Below are 18,960 nucleotides of genomic sequence, written 5' to 3' on the forward strand. Positions count from 1 at the left end.
CTCAGAAATTATTTATTGGGCATAAATAAGCTATAAATATTATAACTTTATTATTTTGTGTTTCAAATCAGGGAATAAAGAAATTCTTCAAATCTAATGCCTTACTTTTCAGGTTGCTTTGTCACATTTCTACACCTATTGGATCTAAGAAATAAAATAATAGCAATAAGATAATAATAAGAAGGAGGAGGAGGGAGGTTGGAGGAGAAGGAGAAGAAGAATTCTAAATCCTCCAATTCCACCTCCCATGTATCTGGGGCTGTTACTTCTAGGAATTTCAAAGAAACAGCTCCATGAACTTCCACAAGTCTGTCCACTATGGTTATCATACATTTTTCATCTTGTTGTGGTTCCTATTTATCCAATTCCATGGTCTGAAAACTGTCATCAACTTTTCCTGATGAAACTAGAAATGACCATGCAGAAGGATACATATTTTGTTCAGTTCCCCCCGATTTAAAATATTAATTAAATATTCTTTGAAAAATTACAAATCGGAAAATTCCACATTAAAAATATGTATGTTTAGGGGCGCCTGGGTGGCTCAGTCATTAAGTGTCTGCCTTCGGCTCAGGTCATGATCCCGGGGTCCTGAGATCGAGCCCCGCATCGGGCTCCGTGCTCCCCGGGAAGCCTGCTTCTCCCTCTCCCACTCCCCCTGCTTGTGTTCCCTCTCTCACTGTGTCTCTCTCTGTCAAATAAATAAAATCTTTAAAAAAAATATGTATATTTAGCATAATAGGTCCCAGCTCGCAGGAATAGCACCTACTTATGGTTGGTCTAAGGACACAATGAAATAATTATTAACAATAACAATAGCTAGTATGTATTGAGTGCCTACTGTGTGTCCAGCACTGACCATATATTACTGAATCTAATCAACATAAAGTATTTAGCACAGTGTGTAGCACAAAATCAGCATTGAAAAAATATTAGCCATTATTGTCATTCCTAATTTCCACAAATTCTATGTGAGGTATATATTATTATCCTTATTTCCTAGATGAGAAAATTGAAGCTAAGAACAAATAGCTGGCTCAACAAATATTGCCAATTTTTACTTTACAATGGCTAATCTTTGTAATTACCTCACAAGGTAGCTCTCATTCCCATTTTGCAAATAAAAACTCTGTGGTTCAAAGAAAGTAACTTATAAGTTAAGACCTTGGATGTGAACCTGATTTTGGGTCTAAAGCTCCTACTGGCCCACTCCACTTCACCTCCTGGTTAAATTCCACCTGCTCTGTGTGCAGTCATTCACTCTGCCCTTTCCTGTTCATGAGTTATAGAGAAGTTCCTTTAGACAATGAGTAGTAGGGAGTATGCATGTGTTTTCGGTGGGAAGGGTTAGAGCAAGCTTACTATTAACACGGGTAGCACCCGATTTACGGCAATGTTCACAACGTCTTATTATGTGCCAACTACTAAGTTCTTCACATAAACTACCAATTTAATTTTTAAAATCGCCCTATGAAGTAAATATTGCTATTGCCCCATTTACAGAAAGAGGACACTGGCATTTCTCTGACTTAACTGGTCAGGTTGCCCAACTAATAAGAGACGGAATCAGGACCCGAACCAAAGAGCATGCATTCAGTTACTCGGCGTTTATTGAACACCTCATTGGTGCACATTCCTCCATCCTAGAGTTTGAGGGGATTATAAAAATAGTTTATAGCCTAGAGTGGTTGGAATTCCAAGAGTACATATTATGGTTTTGTTTTGTTTTAAAATATATTAAAAGGGAGGACGACTGGGTGGTTGAGTCGGTTAAGCGTCTGCCTTGGCTCAGGTCATGATCCCGGGGTCTTGGGATCGAGCCCCGCATCCGGCTTCCTGCTCAGCAGGGGAGCCTGCCTCTCCCTCTCCCTCTCCCCCTGCCTCTGCCCCTGCTCCTGTGCTCTCTTTCTTGCTCACTCTCTCAAATAAATAAATAAAATCTTAAAAAAAAATATTGGAAGGTATTATATGAAGGATCTTAGGGAGATTAACCTGGCGGTAAGTGGAAGAATGAGCGGAGCAAGGAGAGACTGGGGTGGGCGGTACCAAGCAGGAAGCTGTTGCAGGGGTTCAGGAATATGCTAAGAAGGGTCTTGGGAGTAAAAACAAGGAGTGTTGGCACTACAGTTGTTTATACACGAAAAATTGATTCTCTTCAAAGCAGAAGGATATGTATATGTAGTGTCGACAGAAATTACTGCTTTGGAATACCTCTAAAGGTAAAAGCAGTCATTTTACAATCACATATAAGCAAAGGTGCTTCTCATTTAATATACCACAAAACCACTTCCAAATGAGGAAATGATTTTCAAGTAACAACACAACAACATTTAGCTTATAAACATTTCTGACACACATGAACATTTAGTTCAAATCTCTTCATTCTACTTTCAACTTAATATTTGTGTATTGAGCATTTTCTCTGTGCCATGTACTAGAGTTTTCAATCATACAAAATTAAGTGTACCTGAAACAATCCCAGCCAATGAAAAAGATGGATAAGAAGGAGAATGTAGTTTCTTGAAATCCTTACCACACTTCCATTTTTTTCCCAGTTCAGAATGGGTACATTCTTACATTGCTCCTATCCTCTTGGAAATTATGTGTAATCGTATTTCTGTGAAACAAACAGAGTATACATAAATGTTTCTTAAAGAAATCCTGTGGTGAATCCTTTGTTGTTAATTAATCACCTTTATTGTATCTGGCTGTCAATCTAGAATTTCATGCTCTATCAGGCTTCCTTAGAGTATCACCTATATTATTATTTGCTCCAACAATTTATTAATGAGCCCTCCTTTATTTGAAGGCAGAGACCAATACCAAAATTACAAAATTTTGTAAATTACAAAATTAGAAAAATTTGCAGGAAATAAGGTTTTTATTTTTCCTAATCCAGATGAAAAAAATTTGAGCTATGTAGCATTTCAGTGTCAGTAATCATTAAGGTATTTTTAAAATATATTTTATCCCACAGGGAAGGTGCCAAATCTCATTTCTCAGTTGTTTTTCAATCAGTTGTACTTGGTGTGATACAGGAAACATAAAGCAATCTGAAAAAAAATACTTTGAGTTAAATTTGATTCACAGAATCTGATGCTTGTTTGAAAAATGCCTATTTTCTTTTATGTCTGTTTTGCTCCCAGTTGAAATGCTGAGGTAGAGATGAGCACAGATAGCTATAGATTTTTCTAACACAAAAACTGAAGAAGAGACTCAAATCAGGATCTTGTTATGAGGAGTTAAGAAAATCAGATTGTGCCAAGGCCCCAGATGTGTGTGTGTTTGTACACAAAGAGGAAGCCACGTTCTTTGGTTACTCCCATGAGCTACCTGCTGTAGGGCGCGATCTAGTGATGAGTGCTTACTTAATTGTAATAAACCAGTCAGCTCTTTCTTGGATAGCAAATGAAAACCCAGAAAATTTTGCTATGTCACAGCTATTTAAAAATTTTAAAAAGGCTCTGATATTCATATTTTGCATATCAAACACTAGCCTTATGTAAAGCTCTGATCTCTAATGTTTGGGGATTTTAGTAGAATGGGCAAAATATGGACCAGCTAGAGAAAATTTTAATGATGTATAAATAAGATCAAAATATTGCATAACAGATTCTGATTGCCTGTCTCTTATTCCTTATTTTTATTTTTTCATCCTGTTTTATAACACGTTAGAATATTAATAATAAATATATGTGAACATAAACTATTTATGCCATTGCTATGGCCAGAGGACTGGTTGATATTTAAATAAAGAAAAAAGAATCAGCAAATAAGATAACTGGTTTCCTGTTTACACAGATAATATAAAATTGAGTTATTCATTAATTAAAAGGCTTATAATTAATTGCAGTCATTATTAATTGGAATTAACTATAGTCTTTACATTCTCTGAAAGAATGACTTTCCACAAGCGTATCTGAACTTGAGATATTTTGCATTTTATATCAGGAATCTGAAGTATGATAATAAAAGTCTATTCATGTCTTCAATAAATATATGCCATCTCTCTTAAGCTAAAACATTTTTAGCCCTAACCATTTACAGATGTGATGAACATGCATTATTTGTACTGTTTTATTGATGTCATTTTTATTATGACATCAATTATTATTGGAATCTTTAATTGATTTCTAGCCCAAATGTTACCACAATCACTATAGTGTTAGTGTAAGTGTGAAGTTACTTTTAGAACTTCAGAACTTTTAGGTTTGATGGGAGGTTGACTACCGAGATGAATTTCAGAGGGAGTAAGCTAGAGGACGAAGAGAGATTTTGCAGGGACTTTAAGGAAAATGACTTGGAATTAGCAACAGCAACCATGTCTTTGGGGAAATATTTCTTGTGGACATCATAGTGGACCCATTTGAAAACAACAAAGTTTGGTTGTTGATGAAAGGAGATGGGAAGGTATGTTAACATGACCTACTTCAAATAACTGAATGGGAGAGTGACAGAAAGAAAAGTGTGGGGGCCCCTGGGTGGCTCAGTCATTAAGCATCCCTTTTCGGCTCAGGTCATGATCTCTCTGTCCTGGAATCGAGCCCTGCATCGGGCTCCCTGCTCAGTGGGGAGCCTGCTTCTCCCTCTCCCACTCCTCCTGCTTGTGTTCCCTCTCTCACTGTATCTCTCTCTGTCAAAAAATAAATAAAATTAAAAAAAGAAAAAAGAAAAGTATAATCCAGTGAAAGCTGGAAGACAGAAGGAAAATTTGGAGAAAAATTCTTTAAAAAAAGTTTTCTGAGTTCAACTTGCCATAATTTTGTCTTCACAGCCTCTAATATAAATCTACTTACTGTACAGGAGTGCAACATCTACGGGAAAAAGATGTTAGTATTGCCAACAGAGTTAAGGTCAGTTCTATGGAGTGTGATAGCACCACAGTAGGAGTCAGGAGTGGGTCCCCAGCCTGAGTCTATGACCATGTGACTGCATGACTTGACAAAGGTCACTTAAACTCTAGAATTCAGTGTCTACCTTTGTTCAATGAATGTGGTGCATTAAACATTTCTAAGATTGGATGATATTCCAGGTTACAGACTTGATCACCAAATCGGGATTTAGTGGAAATTTTTAGAAACGTGGCAGAGAAGGTACTTTTACTTTTCTTAACTAGAATGAGACTTACCTCTACTCTTATCTTGCTGAGAACACCTAAGTGCTAGCTGAACTGACATGCAAGATAAGATTGTGTCACCATTCTGACTGGGACATCTTCAGGAGTGTCACTGACAATGCACCGACGATGCTCAATTTAGGAACAAGCATAGAGTTTTGACTTTTTACAGCAAGTCATGCAGTGCAGTTTGTCTCCCATATGGAGAGTGTATTATTAAAAGTATAGCTTTATTAGGGGAAGTGAGTTAAAGGACACTAACTTGGCAGAAAATATTGAGTGTTTGGGACACACTGTAAGTCTGAAAAAGGGGGTGGGTTAAGTTGTAGTCTTTTTTCATTTTTATTTCTTCTGCCAAATATATAAATATAAATGAACAAGTGAGCAAGTACCTAGTGAGAGCTACAAAAGATACTGTTACATTTTTTAATGAAGAATAAAGCAGAGTAACAGGAGTAGGTGTTAAGTCTGCTGTGTGAGCTACATTGAAATGGTATCAGTGCAGAGAAATACAGAGGGTATCAGGATTGAGGTAATCATGGTCTGATTGCAATTGCCCCTTGAACAACACAGGAGTTAGGGACGCCAACCCCCTTGTGACCTTGAAAATCCACGTATGACTTTTGAATCCCTACAAGCTCAACTACTAATAATCTACTCTTGACTGGAAGCATTAGTGATAACATAAACAGTCAATTAACACATATTTTGTATGTTATATGTATTATATGCTGTATTCTAACAATAAAGTAAGCTGAGGAAAGGAAATGTTATTAAGAAAATCATAAGAGAAAAGACATTTACGGTACTGTCCTGTATTGGTTGAAAAAAATCCATGTATAAGTGGACCCATCCAGTCTAAACCTATGTTGTTGAAGGGTCAACTGTACCAATCTTTAAATTAATAAGTGCTCATAGAAAGGCTGAGTTAACTCAAGGGAAGACAGTAAATGAGGTTCTTTGAATCAACAATAGTTTATATTTTGCTGTGATAGAACCATATCTCCCACCCACAATCTGAATTTCCCTCAGAATAAATCAAATCAAGCCCAGGTCATGGTATTATGCTGATAAGTCACAACATGATTACTGCTTATGAGTTCTGTAGCCCATTCACCTTATTGTTTACAAATATTGCAATATAGTCTTTCATGATACTCACTGGCCTTTGGGAACATAAGCTAACCACAATTTGATTTGATAAAGAGCAGGAAGTACAAGGGATTGTTACAACATGCCTGGAGCAGTGTTACTCACAGTATGCTGGCAGCATTACCATCTCCTGGGCACTTATTAGAAATGCGATTCTTGGGCCTATCCAGACCTACTGAATTAGTAGTACTAGGGGTAAGAGCCAGCAGTCTGTGTATCTGTGTCTCAGCAAGTTCTTCAGGTGATTCTGATGGGTGTTAAAGTTTAAGAACCATGACTCAGTGGTTCTTCAATTTTGGCATTCATAAAAATTATCTGAGGAGCTTTTTAAAATTCACAGGGCAATGTAATCCCAATCAAGATCCCAACAGAATTTTCTTTGTAAATTGGTCAATTAATTTTAAAATTTATGTGGAAATTCAGAGAGCCAATAACAACTATGGCAAGCTTGAAAAAAAACTCCACAAACAAAGCTGTTTTTTTTTTTTTTTACACTATAAGACATGGTAAAAGCTATAGTAATGAAGCCAGTGTGGTCAAGAGGCAAGAATAGACAAATCCAACAATAGAGAGAATCCAGAAATGGACCCACACAATGTGGTCATCTAATCTATGACAAAGTTGACACAAATAAAGCAGCAAAATTGTGTCCTTTCCAATAAATTGTGCTGGGTTAATGAATGTACATGTGGGAAAAAGGATTAATCTTTACTCTTACTTCATTCTAGGCACAAAAACCAATTTTAGCTGAATCACAAATATAAACATAAAAGAACAATAAGCTTTGAGATAAAAACAAGAAAATATTTCTATGAACTTGGTATGGGCAAAAATCTCAAAGAAATAACAATTCTGACTGTAAGAGACTATAAAAAATTACTGCATTAAAATTAACTTCTTTCATCAAAACACTACTAAGAGAATAGAAAAGCAAGCTTCATAGTAGAAGAGATTTGTAATACATAAAGCTAGCAAAAGACTTGTATCCAGAGAGTTTAAGAACTCCCTCAAATTTGGGCACCTGAGTGGCTCAGTTGGTTGAGTGTCTGACTCTTGGTTTTGGCTCCAATCATGACCTCCCAGTCATGGGATCCAGCTCTGCGTTGGGCTCTGCACTCAGCACAGAGCTCAGAATCTGCTTCGGATTCTCTCTCCCTCTCCCTCCTACTCATGTTCTCTCTCTCTCTCTCAAATAAATAAATAAATAAAATCTCAAAAAAGAACTCCCTCAAATTAATATGCAAAAAGTAGACAACCTTTTAGAAAAATGGAAAAGAGACTTTTACAGGCACTTCACAAAAGTTCATGTCCAGTTGTATAGTAAATATATGAAAGAAAAGGTACTCAACTTTCTTAGACATTGGTGAAGTACAAATAAAACCACAGTGTGACACCACAATACACCTATTTCAAAATGGCCAAAATAAAAAAGACAGAAAATACCAAGAGTTGACAGATAAGAAACAGCTGGAACTCTCTTAAAATGCTATCAACTCTACTTCTTGGTATATGTCCAATAGAAATGAAAACATTTGGTCACCAGACATAGTCCAAAATTGTCATACAGCAATGTTTGTAATATCACCAAAGTAGAAATGAACCATCAGTAATATAATATAAACAAATTTTGGTATATTCACTCACTGTGATACCATACTGCAGTGAGAAGGGGAAAAACCTCAGGGTGCCTTGGCAGCTCAGTCAGTTAAGTGTCTGCCTTTGGCTTACATCATGATCCCGGGGTCCTGGGATCGAGCCCTGAGTCGGGATCCCTGCTCAGGGGGGAGCTTCCTTCTCCCTCTCCCTCTGCCTGCTACGCCACCTCTTGTGTTCTCTCTCTCTCGTCCTCTCTTCCTCATGTGCGCTCACTCTCCCTCTCTCTCTCAAATAAACAAATAAATAAATCTTAAAAAAAAAGAAAGGGAAAAGCCTACAATTGCACACAAAACATGAATGAATTTCACAAATACAGTGCCAAAAACTAATCCATGGGAATAGAAGTTGGTGGTGGGGATATGGGATAGTGGGAGGGTACAGAAGGAGGTCTTCTAGGGGAATCTACTAATATTCTGTTTTTGACTTGGATACTTGTTACATGAGGATGTTGAATTTGTAAGATTTAATGAGGAATACAATAATGATAGGTGCACTTTCCTGTTTGTGGGAGATACTTCAATTTTTAAAAGTTTCCAAACAACAACAACAAAAAAGATCAGAGCATAGTGAAAGCTGCATTTTAAAAACACTGGTCAGAAAAAAAGATAAATAACAAATAAATAAATAAAAGCACCTGTCAGGAGGTAGTGTCAGGGAGAGATGGAGCTGGGTTGTAAAAACCACGCGAGAACGAGCTTGTAAGACTTTCTTTAGGCTAGGATGGCTACAACAGCCTTTGCCTAAGGTAGAAGCATGGGAGAGAGAGAGAAAAGCAGAATCATTCACAGGGAAAATGCTGAAGTAGAACAGAATCCCGTGACAGATATGAAGAAAGCAAAGTGCAGGTAGTGGGCAGATCACCTTCTGAGAAACTTCTGTTACAGAGATGGAAACACCAAGCAGTCAGAAGAGGAATTCCTGCAGCTCGATGGGAGAGGAGTAGGAGGTGTTTCATAGGCTGAACTTGAGTTGAGACAGGTAAGTGCTTTGCAGATGAAGGGTTTGGCACGTTGAAGGTGCCCTCCTTTTTGACTGAGTTCCTCACTGACTACTTCCAGTATAACATTTGCCAGGTTTTCTTTCTACCTCTTTGACTAGTCTTTCTCAGTCTTACTTGCTGGTGCCCCCTCTGGAATGCCCAGATCTCTGTTCTAAGTCCCCAGGCTTTATGACTTTAAATATTATCTTTGTCAACAATGTCCAAAAGTTATATCCCCAGTCCAGAATTCTGTCTCCAACTGTAGACTTACATCATGTACCTGATGTCTGTACTTGGGCATCTAATGGACATCTTAAATTCAGTAGGTCGATAAATGAGCATCTGGCCTTTCTTCCCAAAACCTCTTCCTGCAGCTTTCCCCATTTCGTAGTAAAGACAAAAATCTTGGAGTCATTGTTACGTCCTCCCTTTCTATCACATCCCATTTTTCAGCTCTTCAGGTTTTAAAAATAAACCCTGAAATCCCACTGTTTCTCATCACCTTGACTGTTACATCCCCATTTGAACTATCTTAATCTCTCACTGATGTTATTACAGGAGTCTCCTAACTGGTTTTCTCACTGTCTCTACCCAGGTCCCTCTCCCCATATTCCCTATTCAACACGGCAACCAGAATAATCCTTTTAAAATGTGAGTCAGATAATTTTTCTGATCAAAACCCCATGATTCTTCATCTATTCTGAGTAAAGCCCAAAGCCCTTGCAATGTCCTACAAAGACCCACACAGTTTGCTTCTTCCTTACCGTCTTCACCATATTTCCTACTACTCTATCCTTGTTCACTTTCTTCTGGTCACACTGGACAAGTTGATATTTCTCAAACACATCAAGAGTGCTCTTCAGAGAGTGTTGGGCAGAGCATGAACTTCTGGATAGAACACTCTTCCTCCAGATGCCCCCCTGGCCAGCTCCCTAAACTTCTTCAAGTCTTGGTTCAAATATCACCTCAATAATCATATATGAAGCTACAGTACACATCTGACAACTTCTACCACTTACCATGCTATTTTTGTCTTGTAGTACACATAATCTTCTAATATATAATTACTTATTATGTTTTTGCTTAATGTCTGTCTCACTCTCTAAAAAGTAAGTTTCATGAAGGCAAGAATTTGTGGCAGTTTTGTCTATTTATATCATTGATATCCCCCAAGTGTCTAGAAGTGAATGACTCATAGTAGATGCTCAATACAAATATAAAATTTATATTTTATGTCTACTTTTTAAATGTTTCTACTTTCCCCTGTTCCCATTAGAGTGTAAACTTCAGAATCTTTCCTTTGTTCACTCATGAATCACAGATTTCCAAAAAAGTGTCTGCCACATTATAGTTACTTGTTAAGTATTTATTGAATTAATGAGTATTAAACCACTAAGCATGGGGCAGCTCAGGTACACATGAAAAGTCATAAAAGTATTCTAGCATATGCTATGTTCTGGCCGTGCAAATAGTTGAATATTGCTGGAGAGTCACACTGAGAAAAGAGTAATAGAAAGAGGTGAGATTGGGAACAGAGTCAGGGGAGAAATCATGATAAAAATATAAGCCAGGGAACATGGAGAGGGGCAAAAGTTCTAGATTTTATCCTTGGACAGAAAATGAGAAAACATGGGAGAATTTTGTGCAAGAAAGTGACATGATCAGATTCAAATGTTAGAAATATATCTCTGACAAAAGAGAAGAGAATGAACTGGAAAAGTCTGGACTAAAAGAAGGCAACTGACAAGTGGAGAACTGTGGTCACTTTGTGATAATTAACAGCTGATAGCAATATTTGACATTTTCCACTTTACCTTCAATGGAAAATTTAATTGGGTAGGTAAAATTCTAGATGATATGAAAATATATTTATAAAAGTTGATGACATAAAAATGCTAATATATTTTTCTCTTCATCTCAGAGGACTAAAACATAGATTGAAATATCATGTTTTATCATTTTTTTAAAGATTTTTTTTATTTATTCATTTGAGACAGAGAGATACAGAGGGAGAGAGAGCATGAGCAGGAGAGAGGCAGAAGGAGAGGGAGAAGCAGGCTCCCCGCCAAGCCTGGAGCCAGACGTGGGACTCGATCCCAGGACCTTGAGATCATGACCTGAGCCGAAGGCAGATGCTTAACCATCTGAGCCACCCAGGCTCCCCAGTGTTTACTTTTTAAAATATGAAGCCAATGGGAGTCCTGAAAGGAAAACCATTACAATTTATCCAAGGAAAGTACTGATTTGGGGCTCCTGGGTGTCTCAGCCTGTTAAGCATCTGATTCTTGATTTCTGCTCAGGTCATGATCTCAGGGCCGTGTCGGACTCCCTGCTCAGCAGGGAGTCTGCTTGTCTCCCCTCTTTTCTGCCCCTCTCCCTGCTCATGCGCATTCTCTCTCTCTTTCTAAAATAAATAAGTCTTAAAAAAAAAAAACTACTGAGTCTTTAATGTTGGAGTTCTTCCTTAATGATCTTTTATAATCATCTTCACATTTCCATCACTTCTTCCTAAGCAGTTGCATTTAACCTTAATTGTTATCAGAAATGAGCAATTGAAACGTTTTTGCCTCCATGCAAGATCTCGCCTCCAGATTCATATACAGAAATACATATACAAATACTTGACATACCCACTTGTATGACTCAAAAGTACCTGTGTGTCAAATTCAACATAACCAAATTGAACTAATTATTCTATCTCCAAATCTAATCCCCTTTCATGAGTTCCTTTCTTGGTGAATGGCTCCACCAAACCTGCAGAAATAGGAACATCATCCTTGACCTTCCCACTTTCTTACCTATTTTTTCCAACAGCAAATATTATCAAATTATCACCTAAAATGTTTCTCAAATCTTCATACTTGCCTCCATCACCATCACTATCACCACTCTATAGTTCAAAGTTATCATCACCCTTTGCTTCAATCAGTCCACTGGCTTCCTAACTAGTTTTCTCTCAGACAGTCTTGCCCCTTCCCCCATCTCAATTTATTCTTCCCACTCAAGCAAAAATAATGTATTCAATATGCAAATCTGATTCTATCAAACACATGCTTAAAATTCTTCAAAGGCTTCTGATTGATTTTAGGATTAAGACCAAAGTCCTTTATGAGGTCGGCATTATCTGGCTCCTCCTACTGGCCCATTTCTTGTGCATAAAAGTGTCATTCATCTCATCCTCCTGTCACATGGCTTTTGTACTTTCTTCTCCTTCCACCTGACATCCTTCCATTCACCCCCATTTTCTCCTGGATAATGACTACTCATCTTTGGATCTCAGCCCAACTCTCAGTTCCTCCGGGAAGCCTACCTGATTCTTCAGAACATGCCAGATCTTTTACATGCCTTTTCCTTAAGGCCCTGAGCACAGTATAATGTACATTTTCCCCGTTTGATTATGTTGGTCAACGTCTGTGCCCCTAGATTGCAGTCTCCACAAAGACAGGGAGTATCTGTACACAGCACCGTATCCCAAGTACCTAGAACAGAGCCTAGAAAATCTTCCCCTCCATATATATTTGATGATGAAAGAACCGTTTGGGGAAAGCTGACTTTATAATGAATGGCAGTGAAAAGCAAGAGAATGTCATCAGCTCACTTGGCCTCATGGATGTCCGACAAAATAAGGCAAAAAAGAAATCTAGTTTAGAGCATAGAACATCAAAATTGACCTCCTGGGAGTTTGCCTGGGCTGCCTTTGATTCTCAGTTTAGTGTCAGTCCTACCTAGTACAGCATTCAAAAGAGGCTTCAGTTGAATTCTGAAAATTAGATACCGAATCACTGGCTTAGAAGAATTTGGGCTTAAATTAAACAATAGCTGAGTTATAAGTTTTAATCGTTTTTCTTACTTTAGAATATCATCTGACATATATAATAACTACATTAAAAAAGATCTCACTATCATAAGGTAAAGGACCAAGGAACCTAGAGAAGCTGATTCTGAGACTTTTTCACACTTCTGGAACACTTGTTTGCAGAAAGCTGAATGTTGATAACAGCTTAATAGATCAGGCAGCTACACAAGAACCTAGCACAGGCGGTATGTATTAAGATCTGCTTTGGGGGTGCTGAAGGGTTTTCTCTTTTTTGAAATGTGAGATCTAATATAATTTGGTTTTTTGCCTCTTGCCACTGTTCTCACTCCACACTTGCCGTTTTACATATGATTATTGAGTTGACCTGAAAGGCTTTTAGGTTGGGAGGTGCAAGGTCAGTGTCCCGGCCACCTCCCAATCTCCGTCTGCACCTACCTCAGACATGTCTTTGTACTATCCCTGCTGGACACTGCACCTTTCCGTAATTATAAATGTCTGTTTTCAGTCACTTCAAAGCTTTCCCAGCACTGGGAGTCCTCCTTCAAAGCCTCTGCATTGCTGAGGAACTTCTGTCATTGACAGGAGGTCCTGCTTTGAAGTTTTTCATGCCATTTATTGATTTCCCCCCTTTAAAGATGTTCAGATTAGAAAATGCTTCACCCCCTTTGAAAATGTGCATATTTTCATGATGCGGAAGGGTTAATCCTTTGAAGATATTTACATTTTATAGCAGTGTCCTTATATGAAGAAATTTGACATCAAATATGCCACATGCTTTGTGGCGCTTTCCTTTTCTCTGCTGGATCCTTCAAGATCAAGATCTTCCCAATTTAGTGTGTTGTTGGTTTTTATATTATGCATTTGTTCCTTTTTAATGCAATGCTGAAGGAACTCAATAAATGTGCTAAAATGAAAGAGCTTGCATAATTTAGAAAAGGCTTTTATGTCAGTTGTTTATAGACATCTTCTCAAAGTTGGGGCACTTTTAATGTTTGGGAGTGTGTACAAAGTTTCCTTGATCTCCTGACCATCTGCAGTGTCCTAATACTATACATAACCACCAACAAAGGTTAGCTTTGAAAATTAGCTCTATGTTACCTACGAAGTGCACATTTCATTCATATTTTCTTTTATGTGTATGCACTTAAGCCTCAGTTTCCTAATATTTTTAAAAAAAGAGCATAGGGATACCATGAGGATTAAACTAAATCTTCACACTATAAAGAGTACTTCACACAGTTTGTCAGCTACGTCTATGGCAATTAAATGGCCAAATTCAATTAAACCAATATTGGATAACAGCCTATGTAATGTTTCAGGCATTCGCTTCAGGACTGTCCCTGCTGATCAGAAGTATACTACCTTTCCCTCTAATTAGCTGATTTCAGCAATTCTGTCACTCGGAATTTCTGTCATTTGGCATAGACTTCGATTACTGTTGGAATAAAGTACTACTGGGAGAGTTAATACTTTAAGTCCTTGGTGTAAATGAAGATTCTGAATGTGTGTCATGGTGATGGGAAGAAACGAGAAAAAGAGGAAACTGTGCTCAAGAGGAGAAAAAGAAATGGGGAAATTGAGGGATGAAAGGGGTCAAGGAAGACCAAATGTGAACTTGCACACAATTCTTTCAGGTTAAAAATAAACTTAGCACGCACACACACACACACACGCACACACACACGCGCACGCACACGCACACGCACACACACGCACACGCACACACACGCACACACACACACACACACAGCCCGTCCGTAAACCGAATTTATAGCTAAATACAATAAGCAGTGGTACAATACATTGAAGGACAGGTGCTAAATCTAGAACGCCACACACAGAAAAGGAAAACAAATATGAGCAGGATGAGTTTTGATACCTAGTGGACTTGTAAACTCATATTAAATGTAGTCCAGTTGTTAACCAGGATTCATATGTGACCTCTCTGTGCATAATAAAAAATAAAGTGGAGCTATTTAATTTCTGTGTTTGGTGTAATAAGATTGTAATCATAATGCCAGGGAAACATTTTCATTTTCCTGGATGGCAGTGATTAATTTTCATTTCTCTAGCACTCTAAACGTATTGCTTCATTCAGTAATTTAATCATTCATTTATCTAATATTTATACAGTGTCAAGGAAGTACAAATAGCCAATAAACATATGAAAAGATATGCAGCTTTACTATTCATGAGGACGGAGTAAATGTAGAGAACATGAAGTATATATTTTATCCATTGGGGGCTTAATAACACTGAGTGTTGTTAGGGGTGGGGAGGAATTAGCATTCTTATACATCGCTGATGGAGCTGTAATTCAATGTTGATTTTTGGAGGGTAATTAGGAATATCTATGAAAACGTAAATGTGTCTATCCTTCAATCTAGGAATTTTTCTTTCAGCTCTATTATGGAGAGACGTGGTAATAGAACAATAAAAAAGAGGAGAAGAGGAAAAAAAAGAAAGAGAAAATTTACCTAAATATCTAAATAACCATCAACAGAGGAATGTTTAAGTGGCTTAACAGGTAATCATTGCACACAATACTACGAGGCAATTGAGCGAAAAAGCATAACCTGTGTCTATATTCCCTGACGTGGAAAAATTTTTTCAACCATGTAGAAGGAGAAAAAAAGCAAGTTGAAGACTAATGTATACTGAGTGATGTCAGTCATAAAAAATGCACAGAGGATATATTTTGTATGTATTCTTATGTGTGTGTAAAAAGTGATGACAATGCTCACTTCTGCTCCAGGGCTGCATTTAAAGTGTTAATCACAAGGAGCCCTTAATCTATATTGATTACACATTACATGAAGAACAAATTCTTGTTTTCTTTGTGTAATTCAAAATAAAATAAATTAAATTAAATTAAATAAATATGCATTTTATAGATCATCCTCTAAACAAGTTAATATACTAGATTCTATCCCAAATATGCAACCATTGAACTTGTCTGTTAGACATTAAATGTGTATTTAATTTTGTGAAAGTTCTCCATTTGTCAAAAAATCTAATGTACTCTTACTAATTTCTTGGAAGTGCAAAAGGGATATACCTTTATGCTTTGGGATTGGGTATATCCAAATTACCCAATTACAGCACCAGAGGTACCTTGGATGCAAGGTGTCTGCCTTGGTCTACATAATCAGTGGACACAGTCAAAGAATGTGTTGAACAAGCAAAGTCTCACATATGTCTTTCTATCCAGCCAATCAGCCAACAAATTCCCCTCACTCCAGAGTTGCCTAAGGGTCTATTGGTGCCAGGGCAATAAAGGAAAAGAACGGCTTGAAAGATGGGCTTCTTGAGTACATCATTGTAGATTATCTTCCAAATTCTTCCCCATTTTCTCAAAAGGAAATATTGGAAAATAGAACAATATATGTCCTGAATTGTACATGTAACATCAAAATGTTCAGGTTTCAAAGACATTCCATGTCAACGAGTCCCCCTCCCCTTTTCTCAGTCTTTCTTATAAGAAAAAAAGGTATATTTTCTCCTCTCAAAAGAAACTCAATCCCGGACACTTACAGTTTCACTGCAAAATCAGAACCCCTGAAGTTCAAGTTGATTTTGAACATAGTACATTGCATTCCAATATACTGATTCTCTTCTGCAGTCTTATAACTAGAAAGAAAAAAAGTTACCTTGTTCATGAAAGAACAGAGTAGCTATTGATGTAAATTGTTGCAACATATTTGACCTTAATATTTGGTATACAATACGTATGTGTTTTTTTGTTAAGGTATAGTTTCTTTCAAAATTGTTCTATTTTTCACATTTGTGGGATTTCTCTTTGGATTTTAATTTTTTCCCAACACCTGAGTCTTGACCTATATTGCTAGCCAAGCTAGCTGTTTTCTGGGCTTTTTATTTTGAAAATTAAACACAATTTTCATATGGCCTGTCCTAGATTGTGATCGTTATAGCCAAATTTTATCTTATTATTTTCTCATTAGTGAATATTGTCAAAGAAATCAATAGCAGTTCTTTCTCCAAGTCATTGACCCACATTATTTTTCAGTGAATACATAGTGGACTTGGCCTTTCTGTACAATCCTCCACTGTCTCACAAGATTATTTGATTCCAAGAAAAACATCAGAATGTAAAATTCTAAGGGAAAACCTGGATTGGTTATGGCTATTTATCTTCACCGTTGGGTGTAAGAGCAATACCAGTAAATTAAATTGTCCAAAATAAAATGCCCCATTAACATTTGAGGAAAAAAAACAACAACTAAAAATGTGGTAGAACATGTGCCTCTAGATTTTTATCTGCTAATGATGTTTCTAAGATTTTAGTGTTTATAAAAACTGCACACACGTGAGTTTTTCTTTCTCTCCAAACTGAAAGTGATTCTATATCGTTAAACAACATGTGCTGCCCGTGTGAATGGTTAGTTGTTGACCTTTATTTTTTCCTGTGGAATAATGGAAAGATTTTCCTTCACATGCTGCGAGCACTTTCCAAAACTTGTTGAGCTCTCTAGACTCCAAAATATAAAATAAAACAAAATTAAGAAAACCAAAAAAATTAACAGTATCAGTTCTCAGCCCATTAATGCATATTGAGCACATAGACTGTCAGCATCTGTGATGACAGATAGATGGATATTATAGGGACTGTGTTCACCCTAACCCCCAAAGATAGTCACGTGGGGAGCCCCCATGTAGCCAGACACCTTACAGTACAAGGAAATAAGCACAAAATCACACGAGCACCAGCGACACAGAGGCAGCTTCTACAGACTTGGGACCAGTAAACGCAGAGGAATGGTTTGAGGAAATTTTCTAGAGGTTGTTATTTTCTTTCTTTGTTTCAGGTTTTTATTAAATTCCAGTTAGTTAACATATAGTGTAATATTAGTTTCAGGTGTAGAACTTGGTGATTCATCACTTCCATACACCACCTGGTGCCCATCCCAAGTGCCCTCCTTAATTCCCTGTCCCCCACTTAGCCCATCCCCCACCCACTTCCCCTCTAGCAACCCTCGGTTTGTTCTCTACAGTTAAGAGTTTGTTTTATGGTTTGTAGAGGATGTAATATTTGAACTGAATTTTTAAGTATCAGCAGGAATAAGCCATTTGAAAGGAATGGAAGAAAAGGGATTCTGAGTAAAAGAAACGATGGTATAAGTATGCTGAGACCTGAGACAGCGTGGCATTTCAGGAGAATCTCAAACATTTCAGCATGCACGGTACAAAAGTCTCAAGGAAGAATAGGCTTGGGGCTAGAGCATTACCCAAACAACAAATGTTAAGGCCTGGTGGGCGAGACAGTGCCTGAGGGCCATGCTGAAGAATCTGGCCTGAACACCATGGAGAGGTGGCCAAAGACTTTAATCATAGGTGAGATTTGGTCAGATGTATCATTTAGAAAGCTATCTTGTCATCAGAGTAAATCAATTCTTTCAGTTGCTGAAGGAAAATGTTTACGGAGTCCTGCCTTACTCTAAGTTTTCTGTCACGTCCAAGTCCAGTCCGGCAAATCTTATTGGCCTTAATCTGATGTCCAGAATCTGAGCAGTTCTCACTATGACAACCACTTCCTCGTGGTCTAAATCATAACCCCACGTAACGATCATGGCAGTTATACCCCAGCTGGTCTCTTCCCTTCTCACTTGCTCTCTTCTAATCTAATCTCTGCAGGAGCAGAATGATATTTTTAAAACCCATCAGACCACGCCATCACTTGGTTAAAAACCTTCCAAAGATTCCATTTTTCATAGAGTATAAGCCAAAATCTTTACAATTGCTTAAAGGACCTCTACTCTTCTCATTGTCTTTCCAGGTCAATCTTATATCATGTCCCAGTGTTGCCCATTCACTCTGCTCTGACCACACTGGACTCCTTGCCTCACAGTCTTTGCATATGCCATTGTTTCTCTCCTGAACATTTATTCCCACATCTGCACTTGACTTTCACTGTCACTCTATTTAGATTCTTCACTCAGAAACATTACCGTCTTGGTAGGAACAGTTTTTACTACCCTGTTTAAAATTGCAAATCAATGTCTTAAAGTTTAAAAAGTCAGGGAAAGGACTTCTTGTTTCAGCTCCAACATGGAAAGAGCTTGGAAGTCTTCCTTTCTGTTTTATTCTAAGAAAAAACTGAACATGTTGGGTAAAACTGGACCTGTCATAGAACCAAGGTTGCAGGTGAAGGGAAGGAAAATTTCTTTTCTGCCCTTGAGGTCTCCTAGCTGCACTAAAATTAAATTTACATGAAACAGATTA

Source organism: Callorhinus ursinus, unplaced genomic scaffold, assembly GCF_003265705.2.
Source record: "Callorhinus ursinus isolate GAN/ISIS: 27379988/994484 unplaced genomic scaffold, GSC_fseal_2.0 scaffold1, whole genome shotgun sequence".
Classification (NCBI taxonomy): domain Eukaryota; kingdom Metazoa; phylum Chordata; class Mammalia; order Carnivora; family Otariidae; genus Callorhinus; species Callorhinus ursinus.